Genomic DNA, 16,753 nt, shown 5'->3' with positions numbered 1-16,753 from the left:
GGATGAAAAACGCCAAAAACAATCATCAATTTACTATTTGAGAGAAAGTAGTTTTAGCCCGCGGCCGCCGCTTCAAAAGAATCAAATTAACTAAAACTTCTGATATTACATTTCTCTGCCAATTTAATCACAGCAGTACAAGGGAAAGAGAGAGAAAGAAAAGACAACAGCGAGTAATTGGAAAAACTATATCTTATTGTGTGGGGGAGGTGGGGTTCGAGCGCCCCGGTTCCTTTGCCTCTTCAGCACACTTGACGTTTGAGGGACTGCATCCGAATCCTGTGCAACGCCAACGAAGCTGGAGATGCTGCCCCGACTTAGAAAAACACGTTTCAACGCTGTCACTTTCAGCAACGAACTTTGAAGCAAAACAAGAACTAAATACCTCATTTTAGTCAGTACCGATTAATTTCTGGGATTGTTTATTTGTTAATTTTTTATTGTTGTGGATGTGATGTTTATTGCTATGTAGCACTTTGAGATAAAAAAAAAAAAAGTTGGATAACAGTGTTTGTGTAAACACATGTCTTAAATGCGTGTGTTTTTTTCTGTAACACCAGTGCGGTCACAGGTTCATTTAACAGGACCTCCTGCTCACCAGAGCTGGAGTTCTTCTTCTTGAAGCCAGTGTACTTTCAACTGGCACATCAGCCCTTATATAGTGTTTAGTTCTACTATACTAATGAGAAACACCACGTTTACCCTCCTGGGTAGATCTATAGTGCATTTTATATACTAGAAAATGTGATGGAAATCTGACTGTTTTGGTTAGTGAATGTATACTGTCGAAAAGGATCTTTACAAGTGTGTGTGTGTGTGTGTGAATGAGAGAGAGACTGAACGAAAGTTCTCTCTCTGGGACAAACAAAAGGCCCAATTTCCATGAAATTATATGCATCAGTGTGTAATGTGACAGTGACGTGGACAATATGACAGAGATGCAAAAGACAATTTACAGTCTCTCGATTCGGTTTGCACGGATGCATGAATGACTTTACAGCGATCTTTTCCCTGCTCTTCACTTGTCTAATGTTCACAATAGGAATTCATTTTATAGACCAAAAGGCTCATTTAAATTCATTCAAATGTCAAATGAAATTCCAACTAGCGTCACTGGTGAGCTTCTAGGTGGGTAATGATCGGTAAATTGACGCAAAGATAATGATGATGATGTCCGCGTCAATGTGATGAAAACTATTTATTTCTGTGATTTAGTAGCGTTCGGGAGTGCTGTGCAATTCAGGATGACATCACTGACTTTCATTGATTTAGAGTGTCTTAGTGCCCTGTGAATCAGCAATTGCCCCTATCGCTAATAAAAGCAATATTGTACCTGCTGTATATGTGCGACTAGAGGCTCTCTTTGCCCCTTATATATAACGTTAGCTTTCGGCCTCAGAGAGGCAGGTGGAGAGCACCAGAAAATAGATTTTTCCAAGCACGGAGATTACATTTTGGAGGGATCATATACAGGCAGACGTTATCTTTTCCTTAAGCAAACAAGACAGAGCTCAGTGCTTTCCCTACCATTATAACAGCGGGGTGCGGTGCGCCCCCCCCCTGAAATCTACCCCCGCCCCCCTGAAAAGGTGTAGAATAAAAATAAAAAAAATGTTTAATATTTTTTTGCCACGCACCCCAATTTCGCTACAACACGTGTGCGCATATATATGTCCAAGACATAAAATAAAATTGAATGAGTGATTCATGTTTTCTGCTCATTTTGGTTAAAAAAAAATCTAAAACACTGGACTACTGCCTAATAGACTTATTGCTGTCCTACAGAAAGGACAGACTTGATGGACACAATGTGTGCATCACAGTCAAGTTAGACTGCAGGTAGCTCTATCATCAGTCCTAGCACAGTCCTTCCACCCTTACTAACCCATAGCATATATTTTATTATATTTTTATCTTATTGCTGCACTACGTTGTCTGTAGTCCATTATTGTATTGTCTGCCGTCATGGACCATGTCAAATTCCATGTATGTCTGACATATGATGGCAATAAACAAAATTTCCTGATCCTGATGTAAACCGCAGAAATAATCACTATGAAAGCACAATGATGGTACACAAAGGCTGTGTGCTTTGTGTACCATCATTGTGCTTTTCAGCAATTCTTTGAGTAAAGAGATATTTATTGGCCTTGTTCTTTTTTTTCCTTTTATCAAAAGAAGACAAGAAGCATTCTTATTCTGCCAGCAAGGCCCGTCCAATCTGCCCATTAATTTGCCCTCGTTTTTGTCTGTTATTTAAACCCTGGAATAAATCATTGTGTTGTACGCTCATGAAGACTTCTCCATGTTACCTGCTATACAAAAACTGTGGGCTATGGAAGATCTTCCGATCTAAAATGAGAACCGTAATTGGTAGAGAATTCGTTCTTTTTGCAGCGGATGTCAAACGCTCCTGTCTTTTTACACCGTATGCTCTTGGTCACACCATTGTTACTTAATAAATGACACAATCAAACGCTTGAGCCCAAATTGTATCTCCTATTTATTGCAGGCTTCTAAATTGAAATTGCATCATAGCAGAATTTCAAATTCCAAAAAATGTTTTATCCATATGCAAATAATTAAATTGAATACGCTTATTCTGATGAAACTTGTGATCCTACCCACGTCCTGACATTGATTTGAAATGCATCCCGTTTCATATTTTCCTTTTGCTCTGCTAGCGCTGGGAACTGAACCTTTCACCCAGCAGTAGCGTGATTAGAGAAGTGTTTCCCCTACCATTATAACAAGGGGAGGCGCGCCCACCCTGAAAAGGTGTGCAATTTAAAGACGTTTTTTTGTCGTTTCGTATTTCCACGCACGGCAGTTCCACAATGACATGAATATGTCTGTGTACGAAGACAAAAAACAGACATGGACATGACAGTTAGCACAATGCTATTAGTGCACCATCTCCACTCAAGCCTGCACACACAAACATACAAAGTATAGTGCCTTGTGCAGAAGCTGATTACTATGGAAGTAAATCTGTGCCATCGGGGGTTGAAATAAAAAGTTGATTGAATTTCTAGCACTGAATATTTATGCATTGAAATTATGTACCTGAATGTTTTTCAACATTAAAACACCGCAAAAAAATTCAACCTAAAAAAAAAAAATGTTGAAATATTCGAAATGGAGGCTACAATATTCAACCGCAAAAAATTCAACCTTGGCACACCAACATGCGGAGGCTACAATATTCAACCCAAATAAATTCAACCTTGGCACACCAACATCCGGGACACTAAGGAAGAGCAATCGATTCTAGATTCAAGATCAGTAGCGTGCGTCAAGCTAAAGGAGCGAGCACCCAAAACACCTTCGGCTTCGGATTGTATCCATGTCCAATAATAACGGGACTTTAACTCTTCTTCATGCCATCAGTGTGGCAACGTATGAAGAAATACATAAAAGAACATATAATGTTCACCCTAAACCAAAACGTTTGCTTGCCACTGACGATATACAACTCTATTAAATTATACAAATCAACTTAAATCGATTAAGCTCGGTTGGCCGAGTGGGTAGCACAGCCGCTCTGTGGGACTACGTTATTTTGCGCGACACGGTTCGAATCCCGGTTGTGGCGGACTTTTAATAAATGTTCTTTTATGTATTTCTTCATACGTGGCAGTGACGTAGTGCTCACTTATACAATCGTAATCGCTGCAATGGATATGGGATGCATTTTTGAACATTTTCAGAACAATATGTTTGCAAATGTGTGACGACTCAAGTGACGGAGGCAGACAACACCTGCCTGCCGGGGGGAAACAAACACGCACCCGTAGCCAAACCAGTAGGTTCAAAAACCAGTAGGCACGTAACACCGGGGGAAAACAAACACGCACCCGTAGCCAAACCAGTAGTTCAAAAACCAGTAGGCACGTAACACCGTCACTGAAAAATGGGTTCTCGTTTCAGACTTTACGAGCAAATACAGGATCCCTTTGAGATAAATTCTAAAGCCTCGCATTAAGACGTACATCCCTTTATGTAAGACTCTGCGCTACTTGCAGGTCGCTGTGTTGTGCCAGATCCTCAATAAAGTTTACCCATGGTCATGAAGACTCATTTAACGTTACGTGGACTTTGAATGTCGCTTAATACCCAACTGAGATCGGCTTGTGCCGCTGTGAAAAAGGATCCTTCCACCGACGCTACTGCGGTTATTCCTGCATGTCCTGTCGGGTTTATGCGTCTGCGCGCTCCGTTAAAGCCGCTGCCGCTGCCCCCCCCCCCCCCCACTACGATACAGCGGCTCATCTGCCTCTTCAAGCGCGTTCCTGGTTTTCAAAACTCCGCCAATCACTCCTAACAGCTTGTCGAAGGATCTCAGCATCATTAAATGAATTCAAAACTAGAAGAAGAGGCGTATTGTGAGCGGCTGTACGCTCTCGTTTAACTTCCGCTTAGTTCATGTCCAACACAGTCTGTTAATGTACAAATGTCAGCTGTCTATTACGGAATCTTACAGACACAAACCACACTGATGACATGAAGAAGAGTTAAAGTCCCGTTATTATTGGACATGGATACAATCCGAAGCCGAAGGTGTTTTGGGTGCTCGCTCCTTTAGCTTGACGCACGCTACTGATCTTGAATCTAGAATCGATTGCTCCTCCTTAGTGTCCCGGATGTTGGTGTGCCAAGGTTGAATTTATTTGGGTTGAATATTGTAGCCTCCGCATATTGGTGTGCCAAGGTTGAATTTTTTGCGGTTGAATATTGTAGCCTCCATTTCGAATATTTCAACATTTTTTTTTTTTAGGTTGAATTTTTTTGCGGTGTTTTAATGTTGAAAAACATTCAGGTACATAATTTCAATGCATAAATATTCAGTGCTAGAAATTCAATCAACTTTTTATTTCAACCCCCGATGGCACAGATTTACTTCCATAGATTACTGTCATGGGAATAAGAAAGCCCCCTCTAGCCACCATATGGGGGGCATTGGTGCATCTGGGGTTTGAACATAACACAAATTAGGCCATGACTAGTTACCAGTAATGTTGTCAACACACTCGACGCGCCTCGAAACATGGACCCCAACTAGCTTAACATGCTGTGACAGTAAGATCTCTCCCATATCACCATTCACATGTGTACAACCATTGGTTCGGGCCCCCGAGCAGATAAAATATCATGCATGGATATACACACGCATTATACATTTATCCTACAAAGCTCATTACAACCCAACAACCCTTGAGATTTTGGAGCAATGTTTAATGAAAAGCCGACCCATGGGAATTCTTTTTAATCACATAAATTGTGGAAAATTTGCTTTCCCCGGCTCCAAAAGCAGATAAACCATTCCAAAAGCAGGCCTGCTCTCCGGGATCAAGCTCAACAATTTATATGGGATATGCGTAAACGTTCGAAACAAATGCCCTCTGGCTTTGAGAGGATTTCTACAGAAACAGAAGTACGCAGGCAGAAGGGGAAGAACTGCAGACAAATTAATAAAGGGAGGAGAGCGGCGCGAGAAGAGGACAGCAAAATTGAAAAACACTGCTGTGGTTGGATGAGACACTGCAAAAACACCACTGGAGTGCCAGTTTGCTAGCGGTATGAAGCCACTTGTGGACTATTAAAAAGCAGACTCCTGCAGAGATACTGAAGCAAATAAACACTCCACAGGCCTCTCCAAATCACACAAACATGATGGCATCGCAAGTACTACTACTCACAACCTGAAGTGGCACAAACAATGCACAGAACAAAGCACCATAGAAGGACTGAGGTGCACACGGGTCACCGGTGTGGAAGTGAATTGACGTCAGCGAGTCCTTGACGCACTACACACTCTGCTACTCTGAAATGCACTCTCGGCTCCTGAGTTCTGAGGGGTCTACCTACACCTGTGTGGGGGAGGGAACAGCCGAAAAAATTAAAACGCTCTGCTAATGTATGGCTGCAGACTTTATGGAAAAAATGAAAACCTGTGGAGTTCATACTGTGAAGTGGCAGACCGGGTTGGTAGTTGGCGCTTGTTTAAATTATTTTCATGGCCACGATGTGACTACACTGGTAGCAGTACGACAGGGTGTCAACCTTTTCAAGTAGGTGGTGAAAGGATGGAAAAAGGGAGGCTGTGTTTAAACAGGTTTTAATTTAAACATATTTAGACATAAAGTTTTCCATACTTTGAATTCATAAGTGGTCAAAACACGGCCGAGAAAGCCGTGGATGTGGGATTCACCGGCACCGTTGATGAAGATGTAGCATGGGGTTAATTTAGAGAAAATGCAGGCTGAACGCAAGTCATTTTATTAACCCCTTAAAGAGATTCTTTTTTTTAAATAAAGAGGACCAAAAAGGAAATATTTGATGCATCTAAGCACAGTCGAGTGTGCTTGTCATCAACGCTAGTTAAGAGTTGTCTTTAGGGCTGCAACTAACAATTATTTAGATAATTGATTAATTTAATTTTGTTCAATTAATGGATGAATCGGATTTTAAAAAAACAGCATTAAAACCCTTTATTCTATATCAAAACTCCAAATTCACATATTTCAGAAAAGTACAAGCAAAATACAAATTTAACAGTATCTTTTATCATCAGAACTTGTTCTCTATACTACACACACTCACCCATGTTCACTTGAAGCTTATTCATTCAAATTATTAACATCATTGTCATGCAAGTCAAGTAAATGTATACACCCCATCTAAATACAGCTATAAAATAACCAAGTGGCATTTGTAAATAAATGCATTAGAGCAGGTATCTCAAACTCGCAAATAATGGTTATTTATTACCATGGTGGATAGTGGAAACAATAACTGTCTCTACGAGAAAAAAGCCAGAGATAAGCCACGCCCCCTTTCAGAATGGGACACGAATGAAGCGAGATACCCGCTTTACACACGCGAGTAAAGCGGGGAAAACATTTTCATACGAGTGTGCATGTTAACGTGGTCGCCGTTTCCACCTCGCCCTCTGATCTATTTTCCGTGCAAGGGAAAAAAAAATTCATTTCCACTTGTGTCCTATTTTTCATTTGTAGGTGAAGCGTGAAATCTTGGTTTGACAGTTAATAGTCTAGAGACAACTTGTCAGTGCTCTCTCTGGTGGACAAAGTATGTAATTGCATCCCAAAATCTTAACGACCACAAACATTTCTGTGGTATTTTGGAGCTAGATGTCCTCGGCCCTTATTGGCCTGCATCCACTGCAAGACTGATGCATCTGTGACAATCTGTCAAAAGGTTGATGGAGCCAATTTATCGGTCAGGATCCATTTACGAGATCTGCTCAATTCATCTTTCAATGAATTGAATGGGTAATAACATCCATGTATATTACTAATGGTAACTGTCAGTCTTTTCCTCATACATTATGTGCCCAATGTAACAACAAACAGGGGTAGGAACTGTCCATCTTTGAGGAAAAACAACAAAAAATGATCTCCCACTCGTGCAGTTTTTATATGAATAGCTGTTTACAAGTTATGAGAGACCGAGGGGCGGATCCCGGAGCACGGTGGAAGTGGCGGTTTGGGGCGAGAAGATTAAAGAGATACTTGTACATGCATTGGGGCCCTCAGGACTGTAGATGCCCAGCCACGGTCTCCTGGTGAGCAAAAGTGTGACACGAGGAGCAGCTCAGAGGAGAGAGTACCGGCTTTGTGCGAGAGCATGTGCTCAAAGAGGTTAAAAAATAAAGAGTGAGGGGGGGCAAAAGTGAAAGAGTACAAGAAATTCTGACACTCCCTGAAGCCTGTTCCTGTGGTTCTGCAGTCAGAAATACTCGCTGGGTACAATCAGCTCTTTGAGTTTGCCCTCACCCTGCGACTAAAATAAGTTTGGTTAGGGCTTCACTTAAGGACTGAGATTGAACAACTTCTTTTAAAGTGGTCATTAAAACAGATCCCCTATATTTGTGGTCACAGGCTTAAAGGTTGCTGTAATGGTCTACAACATTGTTTGAATCAGCTTTATTGATATTGATTTTGATATTGAAGTTGCACCATTAAAGCTCATTAAGGACAGCGATGTTTGAGAGTAAAAGTTAATTGGAAGAATACATCAAACTATATTCTTTGTTGGAGTTGGACATGCAGCTAGTTAAATAGATATACACATTTTTCTGTGTTGAACAAACACTGGCTACACTGTTTCTACGTTGGACAATAACTTAATCTTTTGGAATAGTTTGCACAACATATGCAGATACCCATATCCAGGTGTGAATATATTGACCAGGCTCTAATCCAAAAATATAGAAACATCAAGACATGTGTTTTACCTACCCCACCTCGACATGAGACATATCTTGTCTCATGCAGCTGTAAATCACTCATTTATCAGAAGATGCACAGTCCCCCTTCAAAAACCTAACCGGCAATTATCAATAATTTAATAATATTCATGTTACAGACCCAGGACATCGTCACTGGATTACGTGTGTGCTCTGGCAACAGTAGTACAAAATGCCTAGATACATCCCATGAGCGTAGTAGTTGTTGAATGCTGACAACATTTCAGTGGAATAATCAGTCAGTCTCAATAGGATTCTAAAAATTCTAAATAATACTCATTAAATTATTCTTTTGTCTCTTTGGATTGTGGCACAGTTTGTCACACAATTATTTCTAAACAATTAGTAATGGAGCATTTCATTAAAAGTAATCATCAGCTACAGCTGTATGAAAAGGGTTGTGTTATTTGGTGCTCTATGTGTTTCAATCCCACGCAACCGGTGGTGATAAGATTTTTCTTCACCTGGGATTAAGTTGTTCTTGAGTCAGTGCACAGAGCACTTGAGAAGTGTGACAGTGGACAGAAGCATTTCCCAGCCATAGAACGTCCATGTCAGGGCCTTTATTAGGCAAAAGATATTAAAGGAAATGTTGAACACTTGCAGTTATAACACTCCCAAACACACATATCTAGATGAACACATGCATGGACAAACTAACACGATTTCCTCAAGAGCACTCAGAGAGGGAGACAGATGCAATCATCGCCCACCAGATACCACAAATTACTGCTTCAGTTCCCTTGGCACTCTCACAAGACACTCACAAGGCACAGCACATCAAAGAACACAAGCAAATCAAATGGGCTGTAGTCCAGTTAGTTGCTTGTTGCAAAACCCAAAACTAGGCCTGTAGTCAGATTCCCTGTCCACGATCCATAGTGCATATGGGTTTATAATAGCAGTGAACAAGTAGGAATGGAGATCCTCAATGTACTGTGTAAAATGTGTGAAAAAAACTCAAAATCGGCCAATGTTTTTCCAGAGCAACAAATCTATGATTAGATTAAGTAGCACAAACTTGAAGAGGTATCATTTATGCATAATTAATCTATATGCAAATATCACAGCTATCATGCCTTTGGATACACACACACAGAAACTCAACAGGACAGTCAAAAGCCACAGAACCTTATAGCAAGACGATATGATGGTGAGGACAGTATCCTGCTAAGGACACAGCAACTGACTGACTTATTCGATACAGTCTCCATAGAGAACCTGTTGAGCCACGTTCAAGACCTTAAGAACAACCCTGAGCGCAGCAGAGCCCTAGGTCCATGTGTGCTTACATGGGTGGGCGCAGAGAACGATCATGACACGCAGGGTTTATGTATGTCTGTACGAACCGCAGGTGACACATCTCTCACCCCTCAGCAATTGTCCGTAAGACCATGAGAGGAGACGAGAGGAGAATGAAGCCCTCAAGGAAACCAACGTGCAGTGTCTTCAGCATGATTACAAATTCACAACCACAAAAGCCAAATCAGAGGTAATAGAGAATACATCAGCACAGCAATCAGAGACAAATGAGAGAAGGAGAGAATGAGTATAACCTCTGCAGTTCAAAGCTCATTCGATTGCGGGGAACCAACTATTTTCCCTCTGCCATGACGTACGCTCGCCGATTCACACGGTCACACTCGCTCAGCAAACCGGCCCCTGATGGACATTGCTTTTTACTTTAATGGAGTCACTCCATTTAACCGCTAGCTGTTGCTACACACTCACCCACATATTTGTCTCTTGAAAATGTGGATTCGCTCAACGTGACACGGATATAAGCTTTGCTCCTCTCCTCGCCATCAGAGGGTGAAAAGACACAAAATCTCTGATCCTTTCACAGCTACAAAAACATTGCATTAGGCCTCAGCTCTGCTTTCAATTCCTCTCATTGCCATTACAGCCTTTTTTCTGCCGAAACTCAACCCACACATCAAGTGGGTGTTAACAAAAAAAATGTTCTTCATCTTGCAAGAGGAATATCTCCTGTTACTGATTCCAGTGTGTTGAGTGTCTTAAGACACTATAGAGCCCACTAAATTAACAAGACACTTGGAACCCCCCCACCCTGATCATGTGAACATAATCTGATTTTAAAAAAATTAGGAGTATTATCCTGCTGTTAAATGTGGTGAAATGCAGACATTTATATTCATTTTTAATAATAAAAAAACTTAATGGAAAATAGTATTTTATATATTAAATGAAAGACGGTATGACCCATTTCTCCCGCTCCCCTCCCCAAATCAAAGAGGGGCTCGACGAAAAAGTTTGGAAAGAACCACTTAAGGAGCTTTAAAACCGATCAAGAAAAAGTTCAAATTTTATAATGATGGCCCTATATGACTTACATACAATGAGATTTAGTTATTCTTAGTGCTTATTTTTTCTTTGTTGGGCTTTTTTATTGGTTTATTTGATACAAGACAGCGCACATTAATAAAAAATATTTCTGTAAATTCTCCAAAGTTAGTCATCTGTAGTCCGAAGAGGCGTTGTGGCATTAAGTAACAACATGGTTTGCAAAATAACTGACACAAAATCGAGATAACAAATAAAAATGCTTTCAAGCTAGAATGCAAAAATAATAAAAGATGCCACCTAATTTTTTTGGAGTTCAGAGTTGAAATGATGAGCGAACATAAAGAAAACCCCTCCTTTGTACTTCAGGAATCAGCCTCTCTTCGGCCAAAGCGGGAATTTCAAAGGCTATGACAGAAAGTCAGGTCCCATCGTAAAGAAATATAAGCAATCAAACAGTTTCACATTGCATTCTGTGTGGACACTGGCAATTTAATAATGTAAATAGTATGTATGTACATGTATTCATGAGTCGTATGAGCACTGCGGTAATCAACTAGTATCTTGCAATGTAAACATTTGTTTTAGATTTTGAACTGCATTACAAAAGCAGACAGTCCCTACTGTGAATATCAATTGGTTAGATATAACATTGACTTATTTTGTTTAGTCGAGACCCGCTCCTTAGTACAGGCTTCCGCTGCGTGGGGGGGGTAATGAAAATGTTATGATATCCATAAATGGGTTAAACTAAGCGGGTTGTGCACATCCTGTCCTCCACACTTTGAGATGTCAACATTGACTGGTTTATTGAATTAGACTGGATTTGTCCAAGAAACTATACATTTTACACTGACAGTAGGGCTGCGCGGTATACCGCATGAAACAGTATAAGATTTCTGTACGCTATGAATTTCTCATTCATGCCGGTGTTACGCCATAACAGACGTTGCTCTTCAGCAGGCGGCATAATTTATTTTTACACCTCAACGTCAATCGCACAGCGGTCAGAGCAACTTGTCTCACATGTGTTGAGATTGAGTCATGGTTATAACTTTATAACAATGAATAACCCATAAGAAACACTCTTTAACAGGGTAAAACACCACGACACAACAGCTTGTAACACATAAACAATTTGTAACACTAATAATTGTACATTCATTAAAAATTACCCCGTCGAACTGCATCCTGGGTACAGCTCACAACACAAAGTAACTCTGTTGCTGCTTAAAAACACGGAAAAGAGCGACACAGAAGGAACAACGAGAGACCAGAGATGCACCAACTAGGGTTTTCACGATTCCAAAAGTATGACTTTGATTCTATACCTGCCAAAATATTACGATACTCAATACGATACCACAAATAAGATACAGGAACATTTATCTACGATAGTAATAAATAAAACATCTGTAAGTCTGTACGGTTGTCTTTTTACCAGCTTGTTCCTGCCCAGCTTTTTGAACATTTAACAAATGGCATTCATGTTAGTATTAATCCACAGCAAGATATTAATGAAAACGACAAATCATCGCATTGCCCATTGCCATTGCATCAAGTGTGTATTATTTGGTACAATTCTGTGTGCATTCTGACCTCATGATCACATAGGCCCACATGAGTGAAATTGTAGGTTATTTTGCATGTATATATTTCTGCTGGACTCTTCAGTAACTTATTTGCTGTCTTGCTTTGTCTTGTGTTGCACGTGCTGATGTTTAAGGTTAGGAAAGTTGTTGTCAAGCCAACAAACACAGGCTGCCACCTCTCACGGTTCCCCTGTGTGACACACACGCTTTCGCATGTTTTCACACACACTCACGCCACACATCCAATGTCTCACGCTAAATAAAAAAACGCTCTGGTTCATCTCGGTGGCGGTCCTTTTCGGGGTCAATGAATTAATGTGTTTAATTGAAAAAGCAATACCGTTACATACTGGGATACTGTCGGAATCTTACTCAATACCCTGATATGGATTTTGGGCCATATCCTGCAGCCCTAACTGACAGGTTACTCAAGAGATTTTGTGCAGTCAATAAACTGACTTCCAATTATTGTGTTTTATATTGACAACCTAATTAAAGGTTATTAAAGACTGGGGATGCCAGCTTTGTGCAATGCTGCAATAAACAACACAGGAAGATTTTAGGCCTAGAAATATTAACGGTAGAGAAACTACTTCCGATTATTATTTCCTTTATGACAATGATTCGTCTGACCTGATCATACTCAGCATATTGACAGTATTTATACACTGTCGTATGTAAACATTTGTCATTTTTTTGTCAGAGCAGCAGCACAAGCCATCTAAAGAGGAAGTGTATCTTGAGGATTTATACTCAGTTATTCTTCCCACAGGAAATTTATATCTGCAGATTTATGGGGACAGGAGGGAAATACAATTGCAGTCTCATTGCATTACAGCCTATGCCCATGGCAGCAAAACAGCCCGGCAGGACAGTGACTTACATAAAATATAGCCTCCATTCATCAATATCAGTCAGATTTAACTAATTTATATGTCTTTCATACCGGAAATACACGTTGTGCCATCATTATAACTTGATCATGATCATCATAATTTTAGTGTTATAACCCCAGGTAAACTGAATCTGCAGTGGTCAGATTGTAGCATTTTCAAAGCTCTGTACACCCACGTCTGTAGGTGTGCTCGGTTATTTTTGCCTGGTGAACCACAGCCAAAAGAAAGTGCTGTCCCAACGTCCCGGATACTCAACTCTCTTCCTTGAGACAATCAACTGTTTATCTGAACACACCAGAGGGGACAGCTTAAATGCGCCTGAACTCAGGGCAGGGAGGAAAACCCCCATATTTCGAAAAAAATATTGTTTTTTAATCTTTAAAAAAACCAGAGGCAGCCAACAGCCAAAGGGTTGCTAAAGCACCATATTTTTACTAGTTTGAATTCAAACATTAATGAAATGTCACAGACATCAATCACCATGTTTCCCCTACATACCAACGGGTGAAAAATATAATAAGGAGACCAGACTTACAGTCTCAAAAATGGCGCCATGGTTTTCTTTGATGGTCTGCCCTGAATTTTCCAACCCCAAAACTCCAACAGTCAAAAAGATTTTCTTTCAGTTGGCGCAGCTAGCGTGAACAGAGCCGTGAGTCTGAGGAATAAAATGTTATTTTGATTTGATTTCACTGTTTTTACAACCTGAAGCAGAAATAAAAACCGTCACATAAACCAATAGCTAATTTTGAATGAATGAGGGCAAAGCAAACGATGCAAAGGGTGGGGAAACTCTAGAATAGGATTCTGTATTGATTGCCGTATTCACACTAAAAAAGGCTTGTCTCTTATACAAAGCAGGACAGCATGAAACATTGTTTTTGGTCAGACATATTTTATAAATAATTCGGCAGATACAGAAAGGTAATCGGCCCGCATCGATCTGTTGCATTTGTTTGCGCAAAGCAGATAGCAAGTCTGCAGTGAAGGGAAACTGTAGAACGCAGACCATTGATGACGGATTGGAGCGCCTAAATTATGCTAAAATAGTCTGTCGGTCAAATATGAATTACTACCTTTTCCCATGAAAGACTTCTGTCTCCACTGTAAGAACCTACCAAGAACAAAGCATGCTGTTATCCTGGATGATATGATATTATATATATATATATATATATATATTAGTGGTGTGCCGTTATCGGTGGTAACGTGCTGCATTATGGTGAGACTCTTATCGGTGATAAAGACAAAATAGCGCCGATAATCTATTCTCAAAGTTGGGTTGGGAGCTGGGTCTATACTACGCAAGCTATGATGATTTTCTAGCGCGGATGTATACCTATGAGCGCGGATGTTTACCTTGCCAAATTGCACTGTACGGGGCGAGAACGAGACGTGCTAGCATGGATGCAGCTACGAAGTCACCGGGTTTGCTTCAGGGAAAATGTATTTTAAAGAAGCTTCCCAATGGAAACCTCGACAAGACAAAGGTTGTTTGCACCTTTTGCAAACAGGAATTATTCATTGGAAAGTTAACTCTGTATTAATCAAGCATTACAGAAATAAGGTTTAGAATAACACTTTATTTAAGCTCTGTGTCATTATTTAGATATATTCAACTTTCTTGCTGTTGTTGAGCAATGTGCAAATCAAACCTAGTGAACGGTAGTTTGACATTTTATATACTTATCCAATGACGTTCACAACTGCGGTTAAAAGATGTGCTGTGAGGCTACGACTAACTTAATCAGACACTTATAATTGTTTCAAGTGCCTGCTGTTCAGGGTCATTACAGTGATCAACATGTGGCAACACGAGGTCTCTCCCTAGCACAGGCCTAATTTTAGAGGAACTATCAGCTATTGTTAGCTAAGAATACTATGACTTGCACTGGAGTGTTTAAGCTTGATCACTAAATTAAAAGATAAATAAAAATATAACTTGTGTTGAATCTGAAAGAGAAAATTACTTTTTGCCAAGCCGCTTGATGAAATACAGTACACAGCAATAAAAAAATATATATTACAGAGGGAATTGTTTTTCAAACAAAACAAGTATTTCAATTAAAAAATAAAATTTAACTAATAGTGTGTTTATGCAAAAAACCACTATTAATGGAGTACTTTTTTGTTGAGTTTTTACGACGGTTCCAGTAGTGAAAAGACGCTAGCCTGGAGACTTGCTACCAATCAAAGAATATTGGAAATGGAAAAATTGCAATGGGTGAAGTACATGGCATTTGTGCATTTCTACCAATTACAAGACAAAGGGAAGATAAAGCAAAGTTTGAAATGTGAGTGGTTTGAACTCTGCTTTACCAGGACACCTAATGACACAGGGCCAGTGATTTTCCTACATTTAAAAGTTGCATCCAAAAACACTGCATTGACTTCGACATTATCGGCATTGAAATATAAGATGAATAATAATCATAGATAACTATTTGCATTCATAATTGAAAAAAAGCAAAAGCTACCGACATTTACTTTGCATTCTAGTTGCCTTTTATATCTTTAAGTTATTGTTATAACCAAAAAGAGGAGTCATTCTGGAGTCTTACGTGGCTTTTGAATTTAACAAAGAGCAGCCTACATAGAAGCAGACTTTTGTTCTCACTGGAGCAGCATTGTCAGCAGCATGATGTGGATAATTGGTTTTCCTCTGCATAATCAACGAGTACCTTAACGTGACATGCTGCTGGGTAGACAATACTTGAAATGAGGAATTGTTAACGGTAACATAACAACTTATAAAAAGGCACCAGGATTTTTTTTTATGACCACCAAGTAGCTGTAGCTGACTTGTATTTTCGGGGCCAAAAGAGAAATGTGCAGAATCCGAGTGTGGAACAACCTGGGTTTACAAAAAAAAGTCGCTAACGTTAACGAGTGGCCGTGAGAGGCACGTGCTAGCTTTAGCCATAAGATAACGCTTGGCTTATTAAGAACACACAAACCCTGTTTTCTAATTAAAAATGCCCAGTCAAAAGTCAAAAGGTATAATTATATGGTGGTGTCTGCGTGTCGAACGCAAGCAAAGTCAGAAGCAGTAATTAGACTCGTACTAACGTTTTTACTTTCGACCATTATAGTAAGCTAACGTTTTTAGCATGCTAATTAACGTTAGCGCTTTCATGTTAGCGAACCGACACAAACACCCTTGGATATTTTCCTCGTTACCCCTACAGTTACAGAACCGGTACTGGTTTACTAACCAAATAAATATCAACTTCCCAGGGAGAAAACATGCGACATGTACTCACACCTGTTCTCCCGTCTCCTCCTCTTTCCCGGGCCTCCCGCGTCGCCCTTGTGCTGGCAGCAACGCAGGTGTTAGCGGCACAAGTAGTTCGTGGCCCTCCTTCAACAAGTTGCATCACCTGTTTGGGGAAGATTTGGGAAACACGAAAACACTTATTTCAACTTGGAAGACATTTACAGAAGCGTGTCAAATTGTCCGTCCACTGTACTCAAAACGTGTTTTGGACAAAAAAGTATGTCTCCTAACCGAAGATCGTTACCGGAAGTGTCATGCTATTGCTTTTGAGACACGTTACATGGAGACGTTGTAATGTCTAACGAACATATGTTTTTGGATGATATTTTAAAATACTTTTTACGTTACTTTTTTTTAATTTAAAGTATAACTATCAATTTAACCTCGCTGACCACGAGATGGATTTTTTCAA

At 40.0% G+C, this 16,753-nt stretch overlaps 1 protein-coding gene across 1 annotated transcript in view; it reads right to left on the bottom strand.

Moving 5' to 3' along the window:
- The window catches only part of gpat2 (glycerol-3-phosphate acyltransferase 2, mitochondrial), an 85,034-nt gene extending 68,517 nt beyond the window's left edge, over positions 1 to 16,517 (bottom strand). Inside the window, exon 1 of the mRNA XM_037482672.2 lies at positions 16,328 to 16,517. The gene's annotated coding sequence lies outside the window, so the exon portion shown is untranslated. The remainder of the gene's footprint in view (positions 1 to 16,327) is intronic.
- Between the last annotated feature and the right edge of the window lie 236 nt (positions 16,518 to 16,753).

The sequence above is a fragment of the Pungitius pungitius genome, chromosome 5 (genome assembly GCF_949316345.1).
Source record: "Pungitius pungitius chromosome 5, fPunPun2.1, whole genome shotgun sequence".
Classification (NCBI taxonomy): Eukaryota; Metazoa; Chordata; class Actinopteri; order Perciformes; family Gasterosteidae; genus Pungitius; species Pungitius pungitius.
This window is presented reverse-complemented; position numbering and strand designations above follow the sequence as displayed.